This window comes from Belonocnema kinseyi, chromosome 9, assembly GCF_010883055.1.
Source record: "Belonocnema kinseyi isolate 2016_QV_RU_SX_M_011 chromosome 9, B_treatae_v1, whole genome shotgun sequence".
In the NCBI taxonomy this organism is placed as follows: Eukaryota; Metazoa; Arthropoda; class Insecta; order Hymenoptera; family Cynipidae; genus Belonocnema; species Belonocnema kinseyi.
The window spans coordinates 10,377,641-10,397,286 of record NC_046665.1 but is presented as its reverse complement, the minus strand read 5'-3'; the positions used below and the strand labels follow the sequence as shown (position 1 = coordinate 10,397,286).

The window sequence follows — 19,646 nt, the reverse complement described above, 5'->3', positions numbered from 1 at the left end:
TACATACATACATACATACACTGTTATATCATTATAAAAATATATACGTTTATAAATAAAAATTTTTCCTAAGGACAACCGCAGGATTTCGCCGGGAGCGGGTGCTAATCTGACAAATTGCACCCGCTCCCACCGAAATCGCGGTAAAATTTCAGCCACAACCACGTCTCACGACCGTGAGATGGATGATTACAGTCTGTAACGGAATCAATACGACGATCCGGCAAAAGTTCGTGTACCCTAAGAACACGAAGCGACCCAAGTACTACCGTCTTCTGCATTTTTCCCGCAAGTGTTTTAGCATATTGTTGACACGCAGGGATGCTTTTCAGGGTATTAACGAGTGAAAGCTTACCATCTCAAGGAGCACCGAGAATAAGGACGATTAGTTTAACGGAATATTCTGGGCACAATCGTTGCAACTCCCTAATAAGGTCTCCATACCTCTCTTTCTTTTCATTCTCCTTGGCTATGATGTTTTTGTCAGTCGGTGCCGAAAATTCGATAACGAACATTGCTCGCTTTTCGAAGTCAAGAAGAACCATGTCAGGCCTCGAGTGTGCAAAAGAAACAATTTCCGAGAATATAAAGTTCCAGTATATGCAGCACTTCCCATTCTCGACAATTGACTCGATTTCCCTAGGAGCATTTAGAGTAGCGATATTAAGGTTAATGCCGTAAGAATAACAGATGGCAATAAGGCACTCTTAGTGCCACATTCTGCCTTTCGATTTAGGTCGTTCCCGCATGAGTTGGACAACTAGACAGTATGTGAGCTAAATGCTCGGGGTGTGCATGGCACGCCCTGCAGCTATCGGGAATGTCTTGGCTCAAAATGTGGCGAAGGTATGTTAAGGTGGAAATTACACCATCTTGGCATGCCAAAATGAAACCCTCATTACGAGACTTCAATCCGTGTGATTTAAGGAAAGCAAAAGTTGGCTCACGACATTGACTGATCCTCCACATTTCTGTGGAAGATACCGTGCATCCTCTTATCGAGGAGCTATTCACGAAAGTTTTTCTCTTGTGCTTTTTTAATCCGGGCTTTTAGGAGTGAGTACTCGAGATTGATAAGATTTGATGCATTTTGCTCACCCCTAATACTGAAGTTAAGTTCGAGTGTTTCAGCAGCCTCCTCCGCTGCTTTGTGCAGAAACGCTCCTTTGCCCACTTCTTCGTGCTTCCTGACCATTTTAATAAGAGGGTCTTTCCATTTGCAACTCTGCGCTGTAACCAGAATAATCCTGTTGTGAAGACATTCAAGACTCAATATTCCGCGACCACCTTGACGGCGGGGGATGAACAGTCGCGGAACAGAAGACTTATGATGCATGCTTTTGTTCATCTGCATAACCTTTCTTGTCCCGATATCAAGGGATCTGATTTCGTTCTTCGTCCATGCAACCACTCCAAATGAATAGAGTACTACCGGGACCGCAAGCATGTTCGTTGCAGATACTTTGTTGCTCGCCGACAGTTTGGAAGACCAAATCTGCCGGATGAGAAGTTTGTATTTGCTTCGGAGAATATCCTTTGTAAATGTCACATCCTGAATGCAGTTCTGTGGCACGCCCAGGTATGCATAAGTCTCTCCAGAGTAAAGTTGTATAACGCTTCTATCGACGAGTTCAGGGTCTTCAGGAATGCCATTAAGTCTTCCTCGCTTCAAATAAACCTTGGAGCATTTGTCTAACCCAAATTCCATTTCAATTTCCTTAGTATATCGTTCGACAATCGCTAGAGCTAGATGTAGTTGCTCTTTGTTTTTAGCATAGATTTTAAGATCGTTCATTTAAAATACATGAGTGACCTTGAACTTTCGATCTGCAGGTTTTGCCGCACAAGTACCCGTTGGAATGGCGAAGTACTAGAGATAGTGGCAATAACGTAAGGCAAAAGAGGAGTGGACTCATGGTTGCGCCCTGAAAGACACCTCTCTGAAAGGTGACCTTGTTAGTTGTCCCACGATTTTTTCCAGATGAGATACTAAATCTGGATTTTCAAAGCGGCATCAATCTCTCTATGCAACTAACGATTTGCGGATGAACCTTTAAGCTTTCCAAAAGACGATAAGTGTATGGGAGGTCGAATCGAAAGCTTTCCGATAATCAATCCAGGCCATCGATAGGTCACGCTGGTAAAATGCTGCATCTTTGCAGACACATTTATCGATGAGCAGGTTCTCCCGACATCCAGCTACGCCTTTCTTTGAACCTCGTTCAAAAATTTCTTGCCACACAGGTTCAATTGCCCGAACAATCCTATCATTTAGGATAGCTGTGAATATCTTATACCGTGTGTTCAGACAAGTGATTGGCCTGTAATTCTTCGGTTCAGCTAATTTGCCTATTTTCGGCAGGAGTATTGTGCGCCCTTCCACCAACCATTCCGGAATCGGCTCTTTCGACTTTAAATATGAGGTGGGCATACGGGCCAAATGCTGATGGGTTGAAGGAAAATTCTTCCACCAGAAGGTTTTGATACAATCTGGTCTCGGAGCGAAATACTTCTTCATCCCTCTTAATACTTTTTCACCTCCTCGATAGTGATAGGTGCGCATTCCTCATCAGGTGTTATGAGGGCATCACACAGCTCCTTGAAGCTGTTCATATTTTCTGAATCGTCCAGTTTATGCTGCACTTCGTAGACTTCTCTCCAAAATACTTCGAACTCCTCTGGTTTGGGCGGGTGATCGACAGTAACTGGAGGGTCTTGGAAGAGTCGAGATGGGTCAGAGAGGAACTGTTGATTTTCTCTGATCCACCTCTCCCTCTGCTCTAGACTTTTTTTAGCGTTAGATAGTATCCTCTCAACAATATGCTGCCTGATGGTCAGCAGCATTGACTTGTTAAATGTGTGATAACGGGTCCGGAGTTCGCGTGCGCACTTTCGAACCTTGGCGGTAAAATTCCCGCCAGATATGATGTAGTCAAACACACACTGAATGTGGGAAGCGTACTGCCAAAGCTCTCGCTGCATTATACACACAATAATTCATAGGCCAGAGGTCGGATTCTTCGGAAAAATGTACACGAAGCTCGTCATCCATTTCAGCCAGATCTTTAGGCTTGAGAGAAACCTTGGTGTTGATGTTTCTCTGGGTCATAAAGCATCGCTCTTCCTTTATGGATGCCTGCCCGCGGTTGGCCTTAGTGTCGCCTCTCTTTCTCTGTTGCCGGCTTGTTCTAGCTGTGGTAGAGTAGCCGTTCCGCTTACATAGCCCCTTTTTGTAGTAGTTCGGCATGGTTTCGCAGACGTCGATACGAAAAGTGCGATAGCTCCGGGTGATCTTGCATCACAGTGCATGCCCGAGATTCCGCCGATCCATCGCATTGAATCCATTTTCATTGGCTCCCCCAGCTCTAGATTGGTCGGCATTGTTGGCCGACCCATTGTCGGGACCCGGCGCGTTCTGTTGTTTTGAACCGCACTTGCTACAACTATGTTTTTTGTTGTCATTGTTGTTCCCAAGAGAAGCTAGGGAACGGGGTTCGTTCATCCTTGTAGAGCCTCGCATGCAAGGATAAGGCTGCGTACTCTGAGAGGTCGCCCGGTATCCTAGAGTCACCGTTCTAGACACCTCGCCCAGATGCCATTCAGCTTTCGGCACGGTTCTCACACCTTCACATGGGGGTTAATTCCTTCGTGACCACCCCTGAACAATTGTCCGCGATGGCCTATTTATTTTTGTAACCATATTCAGCAGAAACCCTTGGTACAGGGACCCTCTTTCCGCAAACCCGAGGACGCGTTCGGTGGCATTGTCATAGGCCCTTCGGTTTAATTCCAGAGGAATCAAAACCGAACCTCTTTAAAACCTTTTATAATATAATAGTATATATATATATATAAACACACACACAGGGTGTCCTATACTCAAGTGGCTGGACTTATATAGCTGTTTGAAAATTAAAAAAAATAAATCGAAAATCCCTTTTCCAAAAGTAAGTTGAAGTTTTAGTTTTTAAGGGCATGTGATACTTCGTCGTTTGGGTTTTTTCCCGCAAAAAATACTTTTGCGCGGACGGATAATTTCCGTTCCATTTTAAAGCAAAATGTCTAACAGAAAAAAGAAAGAAAACAAAATTCTGAGCAAATTTTGTTAAAAAAAATCCGCTAACTTCTGTAGGTTCCGAGTTATGATACATTGAAAAGTCACCATTTTTTATTTTCAGCGAAAAATCACTAAGCTTTAAAAAACACGGTGTATCTTTGCAAATAATTAATGGACGGAAAAGTGTTCCACAGGTGAGTGAAACTAGACTCAATTTCCTGTAATTTAAAAACAGTACGATATACTACCTGTGAAAGGTCATGAGTTATTATGACCCCTCAAAGTGGGCCATTTTAGCCTGTTTTTACGTGCAAAATAGTGGACCTCAATTTTTTCCAAATAAATCCTGCCAAGTTCAGTTTACGTTAATATATACAAAATATACAAAAATCTGCGTATATGTAAAAAAAGAAAAGTCTTTTCGACCTATTATTTTGGGAATTGTAAAGTTTCAAAAATTTCATTTTTTTTGCATTTTTGACTAAAATAGAAGTTGTTTTTTTGCAAAATACTTCATTTCCTGCGAATCCCACCACAAAGTTCCTAGAAAATAAATGAAAGTAGGACCAATTTGGCGTATGATCGAAAAAAAGTGTCCTAGCCCAAATAGGTCTTTAGATATGACCGTGGAAAGTGCACTCTTCATGCATAGAGGCTTCTGAGCGTACCGTAAAGTAGATCTGCGGTCATATTTCGGAATTTTTGTCACAAATAAGCGTATATGATTCATTTATCATGTATAATACGTCTTTTGACATTAACAAATAAATAATTGTTTATAACAAAATATTGCTATAATCACTGTTGAGTACTTTTGACTACTTTTGTGGCAAAAAAGTACTTATCATTGATTAAAAATGTGATATATATTTTTTATTAATAAACAAACAGTTTTTTAATAATAAACAAATCCTTTTTTAATAATTATTTATTATAAAATCTTGTCATAATCATTTTTGAATACTTTTGTAGCACGAAAGCTTTGTAATTAATTAAAAATGTGATATATATTTTTTATCTGTAAACAAATAGTTTTTTGTAATTTTTCTGTTGATACCTGCTAATGAATACTTTTTTTGCATTCAATTCCGTACTCACCTCCAAGGCGCTTATAATTCGCAGTGTTTTCCGTAAATTGTACAAAATTTGCTTTGACTATTTTTTCACATTGAAAATAATTAAGTAATTCATTACTTCAAAGTAATGACATATGAAATGTAATTTAATGTATAAAAAATTTCAAATAAATGATTGAATGTATTACTTTGTATTACAATTATTTATCAACTATTTAATTCTTAATTACTTAATTTTCATGAATTAAGCTATTTTACGAATTTATTTAAAGAACTTTTAGATACAATCAGTATTTTTGCTGCAAAAGTAGTCAAAAAGTACTCAACAGTGATTATAGAAATATTTTGTTATGAAAAATGATGAATAAAAATATTTTCTTATGGATGAAAAACATATTACACATTTTTTATCAATTACGGTGACTTTTTTGCCACAAAAATGCTAAAAAATGGCCAAAAAGTAAACATAATTAGTGATAAGAAACTTTTTTTTGTAAACAATTATTTATTTATCAATATCAAAAGACGTATATTACATGATAAATATTTCATAATTTTTAAATTTAAATTATTTAAAAGTGAAGATTTAAAAAAGAAAGATTGAAATGATTGAAAGATTTAAAAGTGAAGATGGAGTAGGATCTTTTTTTCAAGAAATAATTTTAATTTTAACATGATAAATAATTCATATACACTTATTTGTGAAAAAAATTCCGAAATATGACAGTAGTTCTACTTTACGGTACGCTCAGGTGCCTCTATGTATAAAGAGTGCATTTTCCAAGGTCATATCTCGTGACTTATTTGGACTACACTTTTTTGTCGATCTTACGACAAATTGGCCCTGTTTTCATTTATTCTCTAGGAGCTTTGTGATAGGATTCGCAGGAAATGAGGTATTTTGCAAAAACACAATTTCTTCTATTTTAGTCAATAATGCAAAAAAAAATGAAATTTTTGAAACTTAACAATTCCCAAAATAGTTGGTCTAAAAGACTTTTCTTTTTTTAGATATACGCAGATATTTGTAGACTCTATTTCATCCTATGGCACAATTAAAGTAAAATGAAATTGGGAGGATTTATTTGGAAATAACTAAGTATAATTTTTCAGAATTTTGTTTTCTTTCCTTTTTCTGTTAGACATTTTGCTTTAAAATACAACGGGAATTATTCGCCCACGCAAAAGTAAATTTTGGAACTGTTAAAAAAAGCGGGTTTAACAAATGATCTGTTCTAGCATTTTTGATATGTCAAAATGCACCCCAAAACGAAACTTTCTCATTAAAAACCTTGCAGGTTGGATTTATTAGGGAATTTCACACTTTTTTCCGACGTAATGCCTGGACTATAACGGATATCCCTACCCTAATAGCACGAAACGTTCCAGAAACGTGCATGGAAAATTCCGCGGAAACCTTCGCAACGTTCCAGTGGAACTTTCCACTGGGACCTGTGGGGAACCTTCTATTGTTGTTATTTTTAATAACAATTATCTCGTCAACCGTAAGAGATAGGTGAGAATAGATGTTATTTTTGAATTTTGAGTACCGTATATACATTATAATATTGTATCTATATCATAAATTGACATTAATTTTGATCTATCACTTACTCTTTATCGGATATTCATTAATAATAATAACAATAACGATCATTTATTCTTTGAATGTTCCAGTGGAATGTTCCTGGAACGTTCCCAAGTGGTGGACATTTTACACGCTTAGGGAACGTTCGGAGGTTCCCGCGGAACGTTCCTGGAATGTTCCGTGCTACTAGGTTTGGCTCTTTTTCAGGGATAATAACCAAACAATTCTTATGCATGTACATTATTTTGAGGTTAGATTCATTTTCAGCTCTCCGTCATTCCGATAATATAGTTCTCTGTTGTACCGATGCTGTCAATAAGAACTATAGAACAAGTATAAGAGGGAATTGTAACATACATAACCTCGAAATATACACACACGTTTTGGCCAGATTACTATATCCGTGGCGACAAAGTTTTAATGTGGATTCCTATAGGATTTTTGGCGACAAAAATGAATCTGAAAGTTTTAAATCGATACCTCGAATAGTTTTCGATTTATCGATTTTTAAAACTTTTTTTTATAGGCGATTTTTGTACAAGAAAAAGGAGTTTTAATGTGGATTCCTATAAGGGAAAAGTGGCACGGGTGTGATCTTACATTATTTCTATGACCAGTCACAGGGGTACCTTCCCGCCCCCACGGGGCATTGGCAAAGTGGCAGGGATGTGAACTTACATTCTTTCTATCACCAGTTACAGGGGTGCCTTCCCGCCTCCCACGAATTATTGGAAAAGGGGCTGGGGTGTGATCCTACATAATTTCTGTGACCAGTCACAGGGGTGTCTCGAAAGCTATATTAGATATCGATTTAAAAATTGTAGATACGTATTTCTGGCAAAATTTCCCATCGAAATCATATTCAGAAATTATGTTTTACAAAAAAAAGTCAATAATTTTAACAATAAAAAAAGATGTATCGAAAACTATTCGAGATTGGTGGATTTGCCGTTAGGGAAGAAACGTGACGTGTCAAACTCTAAAGCAATCACGACATTGTTCAACGAGTATTATACTATTCTTTGGTTTTGGATAAAGTAAAAATAACCCAACAGAATGATTTAAAATTAAATAAATAATATAATTTTGATTTATCTGGAAAACGGTGAAAGATGCGCGAGAGCTGGAAAAATTTGCACTATTTGATAAAGATCCTCGACCACCCACAACTAACAGAGTAAAGTAGAGATACGCGAAAGGGACAACATTTTCAGGATATTCCATTCTGGGATGGCCATCGAGCACCCCGAATTAGCATAGCAAAAAGAGTTTCGAAATAAAAATTTGGAGTTATCTTGAAAACGGCGAGCTACGTGAAAAATGAAAAAATATTCAGGGTTTTATACAAAGGGTGGTTCTCGGCCACTACAAATTAACCCAATAAAAAGATTTTCAAAAGGAAAAAATGAAAATTGTGAATTATCTCGAAAACCATGGGAACTACAAAAAAAAAACTTAAAAAATTAATACTAAATAAAAATTCGTATTAATATTAAAGAAACTTAACAAATATTCAGATTTCCGGATAACACAGAAATATAAACGAAAAACGTAAAATTTTAGAGGTTTTCTAGAAATTGATAGATTCCTTCGGATTGGAAATAATTGAATGGCGAGCTTGGATTAATTCGGTTCGCAGTTAATGTTTGTTTTAGAATTGGGAAGGGGTGAAAATATTTTTTGGGTGAGTCTCGGATTCCTCGGATTACTTACATAGCACACTTCCTAAAAAACCCAGTTCCGTCCCAGGTTTGGACCTATACTTTTTCCGAATAAAACTGGGACAGACCTGGTTTTTTCGAGAAGTTTCCTAATTGTGTTAGGCGGACGGTTTTAAAATGATTAAAAGTTGTGCTAAGATTCAAGTTTTTATATATACGCCCGGATTTGATAGAAATGAAAATTAAGTTTGGATTGGTTTTCAATTCACTCGGATAGAGTGAGAGTTTTTTTCCGATTGGATTGTGATTCATTCGGTTTTATTTTGGATTCACACTTATCCATTCGCACTGATGTCAGATTCATCGGATTTAATTAAAAAAGTCCCATTCATTTGCGAGAATTGGAGGCACGGATTGAAAAATGGATTCCGAATGCGTTCGTGTTGAATTTGGTGCTGATACATGAATGAAGAAGGATTGATGAGTGAGCATCGGGTCCATTCGGATTGCATTTCGGGTTTTGAGACATGTATTCAGATTAAAATTTAATTTGAGGCTGAAAGACAGATTAAGAAGGGTTTAAGAGGATCGAAAAATTGCTTCAGATTGTTATGGATTAATATGAATTAGTCCAAACTGCAAAAAAAGTTTACAAATACTTACAAAATATCTCAAATGATAAAAACACGCGCTGTCGAGCGCGCGATTGGTTTCGTTCACCATAAATCTTTGTCGCCACGGATATCGTAATCTCCCCCTCGTTTTTAGCAAAATAAGATTTTTTTGGAATTAACCCACAAAAAAAGTGCACAGGGATGTACGCTAGCATGTCCACTATGATTCCTGAGATTTTTAAGACAAAATATTGATTAATCTAGGGAAAAAGCCGGGGGAAGCTAACACTGATAAAATCGATACTAATTCCTAAGCGCCATGCAAATTAGTCAAATTTAGTAAAATTAAATTTTTTTTTAATTAACCCAAAAAAAGTGCGCACGAACGTCCGTTAGTATGTTCGCAATCATTTCCCAAATCCTTAAGACAAAATATTTATTATTCTAGAAAAAAATCCAGGGGAACCTAAAACTAGTAAAATCGATATTTTTCTAAGTATCAAATGCCTTCAAGTTAAAAAACATTTAGGCTGGACTAATCAGGAGCGCGTTATAACCAGACTATGTAGAAGAAATGGCGGAATTCACCGCCACCTACCACCATTTTAGTAACTACTAAGGTACTGTGAACATGTATTATGCGCGTGTATGCATACATTGATAATTTAAGTATGCGGAATAAAATGTGTAATTAAAGATAAATGTAATAATTAATGCAAAATCCAGGATATATAATTATCAGAAAATATGTAAAAATGATTACAAATATTTTTTCGTACTTTTTGTGTGTTATTTCCAGAATCGGTCATCAATGCTTTAATTTATTGTTGATTTGAAATTTTATTGGCATTTTCAAATAGCTATTCTTGTAAGACACCTTACGCACATTTTCCGAATTTAAATTGATTACTTTTTTTGTAATTTTTACAAATAGAAATACAAAATTTAGTACATGATTCTCCTAAAATTGATTTAATTTGATATATACCAGTATCTATTTACTCAATTATGTATTTCTGTTAAAATAATTTTTTTAAATATTTTCGAAAATATCATTAAAATTTGTAGTCGACAATGTATTGAAAGATTGATACGAGGTTCTGGAAATGTCACACAGGAAATACAGACAAAATGTGTGTTATAATTCCGACATATTTTCTGTTTAATATTTCCTTGATTTCGCCTTAATTACTAAATTGATCTCGAATTAAAAATTTAATTCCACACATTCAAACCATTAATGTACACAAAACGTTAACACAAATCAATGCGACTAGTGATAAAAAAAGTCATAAAAAGTCAGGACTTCTGACTTTTTTAGTAAGGGTAGCGTTACTAAAAATTAGATTTTTTTTTTACAAAAGTATAGATTGTTAAACAAAAATTTGTATACGGGTAATAATTTATAAACAATTCTGTTTCAGTGTCAAGTAATTTCTTTCAAATTTTCTTATTTTTTGATCCAATTATTGAAGTTTTAAAATGTAATTGTAGTACAATGTACTACATTATGTTGTACAATATTATGTAGTACAATATTACGTAGTCAATAAATGATAATATTCTACAATATTTTAAATAATTTAAGCAGATAATCCTGACTACCATAAATAATTCTTTCTCAAGTTCCTTAATTTTTTTTAATTTTGTGTACATTGACAATGTAATTGTGAGTGGAGAAACAAGTTGTAAATAATCTTAAATATTTATTGAAAATACTAGATTTAGAGAAAACGAGTATTTATTATGAGGAACTTATTCTCGACAAATTCATTCTTTATTTCATGGCGAGTGTGGAGAAAGTGTGCTGTTTTGATTAAGAGAGGAATTGCGACGAGATAAGCCGAAATTGAGGTGTTGTACTGAATTATACTCCAATGTAGTACTTGCGTTAATATTTGTTGTTGGTGATCTTTGCAGTACAGCCTCTTGATTCTAACTTCGTTTTGAAGCGCAAGAGCTGCTCTTTGCCTGACGCCTACTGTTGCGTACAGATCCTGCATGCTCCTTCGCAGAATGCTATTAATGTCATTGTGCAGCTCTTTAACACGGCCTGATGAGGCAGCAGCTTGGAAAAGTGCTGAGCATTTAGTGCAAGTGTTTAGAGAAGGAGCTTTCTTTTTCAGAACTTTGACGAAGTTTGAAGTTTCGGCTAAGAAACCTCCTTTTTCCGGAATAGGATCTCTCCGCTACCGACTGCCTGGTTGGATGCGACAAACAAGTAGTACTTCGCGAAGAGGTTCTTCAGAAACTTTTGCATTTGTGAAATAGATTTTTCACGGCAAAACAAAGTTACCTTCATCATCTTGGCAATTCGCTCCTTTTGAATAGGAGTGCGTTACGGAATTGATGACTAAGGCCTTGAATATACCATTAAATTGGTAGCAAGTCGCTTCCTATCTGCATTGAATCCTCGAATAATGAGAAAAAAAATCTTGTGAGGTGTGTAACATTTAAAAAAATCTAAATTTTAAATGTTAACTCATTTGAATCTAATGTAGCTTCTACACTAAACACATTCATGGTCAACATGACTTTCATTTTGTTTATTCGTATCCGATAAACACGCTTCGCTGTCAATTTCGGGACTTACCGAACATTATTCTCACTGAATATGTTTTTGATCATACTCGAACTCAAGATGTTTTTTTCAGCAAATTGTTTCGAACACATTTAATTAAGTGCGGTGCATCGTAGGGTGGAATAATCTTTATTTCATGTCGAATGAAAGTACCATCTGTAAACAAGCATGTTTTTAAAACGATTTTCAATTTAGATTTGGCTTTTCTTTAGAATTATTGTTACATGAAAACTAGAATAAATTTTGGACTCTCTTCCATGAAATTAAAACTTACTTCTGTAGAAACAATCCTCTCTTTTTAGTCTCATTGTATCCTGAAAAAGGGTTTTTATAGCAGCCTGGTTACTGGAACCACCATCACAGACTGTCGCTACAACCGTAAAGACAGCTTCCTTGATTGCACGTACGACATCCTTTATGCAAGCTATTAATTGAGATGTGGCAGTCTGCCCGCTACAAAAATTAAAAGTGAGAGGAAGTTTGTCTCCAGACTCGACCATGCGCATCATGAAGACTAGAGCGTGACCCGCATATTTCTCGGTCCTCACATATCTCCAGTCCTCGAAACCAACTACTTTGTAGTTGCCTTATCATAAAACAATTCACAAGCAAGGAAAACCTCGTCCCACATGACAAAGGTAACTTTGTCCCTTTCCGCTTTGCAACCTTTTATGGCTTCTTCTGCCAATCGTCGTTTCGTTTCTTCGGTGACTCCTGTGTCCATTGGGATGTTCTGCAGCATTTTCCAAAACACTGTTGCACACCTGTCATTTTACAATACTGTTTTTGAAATCGGGGATACTTCTTACTACGCCTACACTCGTCGACACTCTTCAAACCTCATTTTCTCAATCTAACAAAATTGAAATTTAATATTAAATACAGGAAAAAAGGAAATCGGGTCCATAAATTAGAGACCAGTCATGATTTTTTTTATTTCATAATAATTGATCAAAGTGCAATTATATCGTAGATAAAGTTTCTAGCGAAACTAATTTTTAGTGGAACTATTTTCTAGCGAAATTATTTCCTAGCGAATCTATTTTCAAGTGACACTATTTCCTATCGAAATTATTTTCGATCTAGAGAGCACGAACCCATTGCAATATCACAATTATTGTAAGTAGTACAACTATTATTATAAAATTACGGTTGGTAAGCATTGACAAAAATGCAAAGACGATAGGTAGGACCGGGCCAAGGACAGTTCACAGAATTACAGCCGAAACAGTTATCCAATTTCACTTTTTCATTAGAATTTCCAAAAGGTCTTTTAACGAGGTTTACAATAAAAATAATTATAATTGTTTCTTGAAAAAAAGATCCTACTCCTTATTCACTCCATTGGGAATCGAACCACAAAACTTCTGATTTCCGGTCAGGTGCTTTTTCAATTAAGCTATTAGAGGGATCAAAATAAGAACTCTTAATTCAAGAAAATAAAGCCAATTTTTAGCTAGGTGTTAATGGTACAAGTAATTATTTTTAAAGGAATCTGCTATATCATCACAGATGGTACCTTACCGACATTACATCAACCCTCGAAACCATGAAGGCAGAAAATCTACACAATATCGATCAAGTTAAGAATCTTCAATAACAAAAAATGCTTAACGTCTTAATCAGACTAGATGGAAAATAATATTTTCAAATTAAAATTATTTCTTGAAAAAAAGATCTTACTCCTTCGTCACTCCATTGGGAATCAAACCACAAAACTTCTTCAAAACTTAAAAATAATTATTATGCAATAAAAAAATTATTTCACCTGGATTTTCCATTTCATAAAACGTTTTTGAGTTTGTCTCAAAATGCGGAATTTTTTCTATTTTTTGTAATGTAGCCTAGAAAAAAATTCTAAAATGAAAAGGGTCTGGAAAGTATTGGTTCACTTTTAGAAGGTCGTAAGAGTGCGATTGCAACGCGCCAACTAGCCGCAGCGCTGTCAGGTGTGCTGTAGTGTGTCAGTAGCTCTAGTATTTGGTTCGATTCTGCAAATACTGTGCCGGGTACTCATAAATACTATTCTTTTGTATCCTCTTCAGAATAGTCTCTAATTTTTTAGAAGTATTCGTCATCCTTAGAGCATGGTATTTTCTCGAAGAAAAAAGTCGCGAAGAGAAGAGAAAAGTAAACATTAAATTTAATAAAAAAATGTTAAAAGGCAAGGGCACTCACCTAAAGTACGACAAATTGCTAGATGCAAGAAGATTAACAACAACAAAGAACACTTCAAAACTTGGTAGACAAGAGGACTAACCAAAAACCATCTTGAAATGTAACATGCCAGCTGAACCTCAGTGGTTCTAATACTTGATAAGAATGATCTTCTTGTTTATTTGTAACCAAAATTTTATTTTATACGCACTTTTTTGTAGTTGGAGAACGATTTAGATATATTCTAAAGGAAACTTTCAAAACGATTTTATTGTCGGAAAACAGTTGTTAATAATAAAATGATAACCAATTGTGGTGGATCATTCTCCTCGCCTGTTATATCTTGAGTTGCTTTTGGTGAGTCCGCTTGCCACTCACGTTTTGGGGTGTTTTTTGGTATTAATCAACTTGACTCTAAAAATGTAATGTGTTTTTGGATATGATTCTCCTTGCCTTTCACATTTTGAGGTGGATTTTGATGTGAGTCTCCTTACCTTTCACATTTCGGGGTTCGTTTTTATGTGGTCCACTAGACCAATAAAAATAATTTTAAGTAGAAAAAACCGGAATACAGTGCTCAAAATGTTGATTTCATGAAGAATTGACATTTTTTGTTTCAATGGTAGTTTTCAGGTACTCATGGGGGTGTGTTAGGGGTGTCAAACCCATATGTTTGATAAATGAAATTCTTCGTTGGATAATTCTCAATAGGTGTCCATATTTTCCCGTCACATTTTGTCAAACCCTAACAAATTATTCCAAAAACTCAAAGAAGTGATTTTTTCCCATGAATTTTACATGGGAAACTTCAAGTCAAAACCGGCACCAGTTAAATTAAAACATTTTTTTAAATTACGGAATTTCTTTTTTCGGATTTAGAATGAAATTGGGGGGATCGTTGCCCTCTAAAAAAAGCGTTTTTGAGCCACCCTTGTGAACATAGCAGTTCACTTCTTCAGGGCTGACCTGAAACTGATGTATCAGCTTATTTTGTTTTTATGCATACTCTCTACTATGCCTGTGATTGGCCAGAGTGTTCCACCGTGGGGACTGTTCGAACCTGATTGGCCAATCAAGTCTTTCGTAAAAAATCCCGGAGGACGAAAAGACAAATCATATTGGTATTGTATCCATTGTCCCTATTGGTGTTATTAGGGTGTTTTAAGATTTCAATTGCTTCTCTATGTTGTCTTGGAAAGATATTGTGTGTTTTTTGCAGTCACTGTTTCGTCAAATAAAATGTTATGTCCTGTTTCGTTATTATTTTCAGCTAGTGCTGATTGCGTAAAATGTTTTAGCCTGACCTGATACTCAATAGACTTCATTTTTGAGTGCCTTAGTTTGATACGCAATGTGAAGAGCCTTTCTATATTAAAATTGATAAGTCAAGTAATGCTTACAACTATCTAGCACAGGATATGTGTCACTATTTTGCTTGGCAAATTATTGAAATCTTGTTCGCTTTTGCAATGCTTGTCTGTCAAGGAAATTCGTCTAAATATCAGGGAAATGTGAGGTAAATTGGAAGTTTTAATATTTCGGCCACCCTTGTATATAAAAGGACGGCATTTAAACAATATTTGGAGATTTTCGAAGATCCCTGGGGAAAAAAGTATCCTTGCGGAAGTCAGGATAACTCAAGATAGCTGAATATGAAATAAAAGAACCAAATATTTTTTGTTAGCAGGTAAGTATAGCTCGTGATTGAACCAAGGATTTCGAATAAAATCAAAATTTGAATTTTTTGCAGAGTTGTGTACAAAAAAGTACAATTTTCGGTAAACTTTACACCACGTTTTACCTTGTAAAATAAGTTGTGATCAAAGAAAAAAAACCTTCGTTCAATCACTAGTCAATCCTACCTAGAGGATGTGAGCCAAATTTTAATAAAATCGGTGCATTAATTTTTGAGAAATCGTGTCCACCGACTTTAAAAATAGAGTTTTTAAAAAAAGGCGTTCGAATGGTAACCAAACTGTTTTTCGACACGAAACATGCGCGGTGTGAGGGGATACAGGAATTGGAAGCAATGCTTACAACTAAAATATTTAAAAATAGCTCTTCGAAAGCGAGATGATCGTGCAAGAAATACAGGCAAACAATAGTAAGCAGGTGCCTCGATATACTTCCAACGCTTCCCGGCGGCCGAACCTAATGACGCAAATTTCCAAATGCTCTATCTCCTAGATTTTTATACAGATTGAGTTATAAATTTAAGAGAATATTCTTGAAATGTTGTAATGTCAGATGAAATAATTGTTAAAAACTCGATTTTTTTTTATTTCGGCTTAAGGCGATGTCAATGTGCCACATCATACCTGTCCTCTCAGCGACCTTTTTATATTTCTCCGGGCTGGTCTCGATTTCGAAGCTGGCCGGAGTGCTGTGGCTATCAACCAGCGGCTTCTACATTATGTTACAGTGCTACATTTAAATTGAGTTGTGTTAGAAATTTAAATTTTTACTCAAAAATCATTATATTTCAAAAAGTTTTATAATTTTTTATTTGATTATTTTAAGTTACATTGGTATTTTAAATAAAAAATTGATACTTTTAATGAAAAACTATTATAATTTGAACAAGATTTAGAATTTTTTGAAAATTTTAGATTATGATAATGTTTTTCGTCAAAAAAATTGAATTTTTACCTGTTATAAATTTAGCATTCAATTTTCTTGAATTTTCAACAGTTGAAAATTTTTTAACAGAAATGTAACGGCTTCATTGTCTATTTATTGTCCATAAATATATATTAATTCTGAACTTAAGATATCAATTATAAAAAATGTTGTCCTTGCATATCTTTTCCATTATTTCAGATAATAGATACTATGAAATAATAAAAATTTGGTTTTAATATTAGTTTTATATTTTAATTTTAAAATTGCTTGAATCAAAAATAATAATAATTGTGGGCATGTATGTTTTTCAGTCAAATAAAAAGCAGCCACAATCGATGCTTTTCAAGTTGATGTTGCTATTTTACCCAAAATCTTATTTTCGGATAATCATAGAAACCATCGAAAGGTCTATCAAAATGTATCTTGTTGCAAGGAATAACCTTTTGAGTTACAATAGTATTATATTCCAAATATTAAAAAAGTCTTTCTGTAAAGAAGTTTTTAAAATTTATAAGTTGGTTTTGGTAGATCATAAAAGATCGTCGAAAGTTCGACAATAGGTAAATAGATGCGTTTTGAAAACGCCTAAAAATACAACATAAACTTTGCATACTGCCGTAAAAATGGGGGGGGGGGAAATATACTCATAAACTTTTTTTGAGGAAAATTGAAACCTTATTTAATAATTATATTTTTTATTTCCTAATGTCGAATGATATTTAAATATCTCCAAAGTAGATCTGAACAATTTGTGTCATACGATTCCAGCTATTTCGCGTTATCTATTAAACCTCAAGCCAACTCGACGTTTCGAGTTTTCTTAACATTCCGGCTCTACTGTCAGTACATTTAAAACTGAGTTCAATCGCTTCATAGCAAGCAACTATTTTAAATCGACTTAAATTTATTTGAAATAGCTTTAAATTAAATCTAAATTACTTTTCATTCACCTTGAAAGCCCCGAAATCGCACATAGTTCACCATGAAATTACTGCAATCACGCAGAATTTACCGTGCATTTACTTTCAATCACTTACAATCACTTGCAATCACCTTGTAATCACTTGCAATCACTTGCAAATATGCAATTGGTGTACAACAGAATTTGGAGTTATGTACCCCTCGAAAGTAACGTATGTTACTCCACGTTACTTTAAGAAATTTGTTTATGATATTTATACTAAATTAAATATGTATCGAATCTAATTGTCAATGACTCATGCGGGTTTTGTTTTGATTGAAAAAAATGATCTAAAGTTGATTCTTGTTAAATGTATATTTCTATAATTTTTTCGCTGATAGTAGAATCTAATTAGTATGACAGTGGTCTTTCAGGTGCAATAAATGCCAGAAATATTTTAAACCGTAAAATCTAAGAATACGAAGCTCTTCCACTACTTCAACCCAAGCGATGGTTCTTCGCAACGATCGAAACATGCCCTGTTCTCAGTGCGCAATTGCAGACTGTACTCGTCCGCTCTCTGATTATAATTGACCAAATTGCAAACTACAAATAAAATTTTTACCTTCGAAACCTGTAAAAAAATCAATTGAAAATAAAAGAATTTTTAAATATGATATGAAAAAATATTATTTTTTTGCAAAAATATATTTAATTAATTCTATGAAAATAAAAATAAAATTTTAGATAGCCTTTTAAATTGTTTTTTAATACTTTATGTTTGAATTCTTCTGATTCCCTAACACGCTTTAAACGTTTATATGATTAATTGAATATTCTTCTGAATGCTACTTTGTTTGAGTACTCTTCTGAACGATACTTGGACGGCAGGTTAAGATTTCGTCCAAAACGAAGTCCTGGAACTATGCATCAGAATTCAATAGAGACTGTAAAATTCAAAGTCTTAAGATTTCCAGATTTCTCAGTTAGTAAACCTTCGCATATAAGGCTACGATTACTAGCACCTTCAGTGTGCGTCGGAATGAAAGTTTCAGGTCCGTGGAAAATTCGTCGTGCCCGAACTCTGAGGTGAGAAGCGCGGATAAATCTTTCAGAAATATCTTAGTTTATGACAAAGGATGCCAAGCTGTACACTCTCTTATAATTAATATTCTTTGAAAACTACATATTTTTTATCCACAAAATGTAAGTCATATTCGATCGTATCATCTCTGCGTGAAGAATTTGCGACAAAACCGTTTGGCTCGTGCAAAACCACGCTTAGAATAATGATAACATTGCATTTTTTTAGTATTAAATAATATTTCTTAAGTGGGGCCTCTCATAATTTTTTTTTTATTACCTATTTTTTATCAACAAAAAGTATGTGATTCTCGACCATATCATCTCTGCGTGAAGACTTTGGAATAAACACGTTTGGTTTGTGCAAAACGCCGCTTAGAATAATGATAAAATTGTAGTTTTGATTATTGAATATAAAATATTATAATATTTTCTAACGCGGGCCTCACTTATAATTATTATTCTTTGAAACCTACATACTTTTGTTGACAAAAATTAAGTGATACTCGATCATATCATCTCCGCGGAAAGAATTTGGGACCAGAACGTTTTATTTGTGCAAAACCACGCTTAGAATAAGGATAAAATTGCATTTTTGTTCGTTGAATATTAAGTATTATAATATTGCTTAAGTCAGGCCTCTCTTTGAATTAATTTTTTTTTCGAAACTACATATGTTTTATGAACGAAAAGTAAGTGCATAATGATCATATCATCTCTGCTTAACGACCTTGTGACGAAAACGTTTGGTTCGTGAAAAAACCATGCTTACAATAATGATAACATTTCATTTTTGTTCATTGAATATTGCATCTTATAATATGCCTTAACGCAGACTTCTCTTAGAAATGTATTTGGTTGAAAGCTAGATATTTTTTATTAACAAGAAGTAAGTGATACTCGATCATATCATCTGTGCATGAAGAATTTGCGACAAAAACGCTTGTTTCGTGCAAATCCACGCTTAGAATAGTGATAATATTGAATGTTTTTTTTTATTTTTTGTAAAACACTATAATATTTCTGAAGGCGGTCTTCTCCTTGAAATAATTTTTCTTTAGCTACGTATTTTTTACCAACATAAAGTAAGTGACTCTCTAGCTTATCATCTCTGCGTGAAGACTTTGGAATAAAAACGTTTGGCTTGTGCAAAAACACGCTTAGGATAATAATATTGCATTTTTCTTTATTGAGTATTAAATATTATAATGTTTCATAAGGAGGGCTTCTTTTAGAAATAAATTTTGTTGAAAACTACATACTTTCTATGTACAAAAATTAAGTTACTCTCGATGATATCATCTCT

The 19,646-nt window shown here is 34.7% G+C and overlaps 1 protein-coding gene across 2 annotated transcripts in view; it reads left to right on the top strand.

Annotated features, from left to right (window-relative positions):
* Nucleotides 1-19,646, top strand: part of LOC117180241 (protein arginine N-methyltransferase 6) — an 88,760-nt gene that overhangs the window by 405 nt on the left and 68,709 nt on the right. Inside the window, exon 2 of one of the 2 annotated variants that reach the window (XM_033372630.1) lies at nt 9,445-9,616. The exons of the other annotated variant lie outside the window; for it this stretch is intronic. The gene's annotated coding sequence lies outside the window, so the exon portion shown is untranslated. The remainder of the gene's footprint in view (nt 1-9,444; nt 9,617-19,646) is intronic. 2 annotated transcript variants of the gene reach the window in all.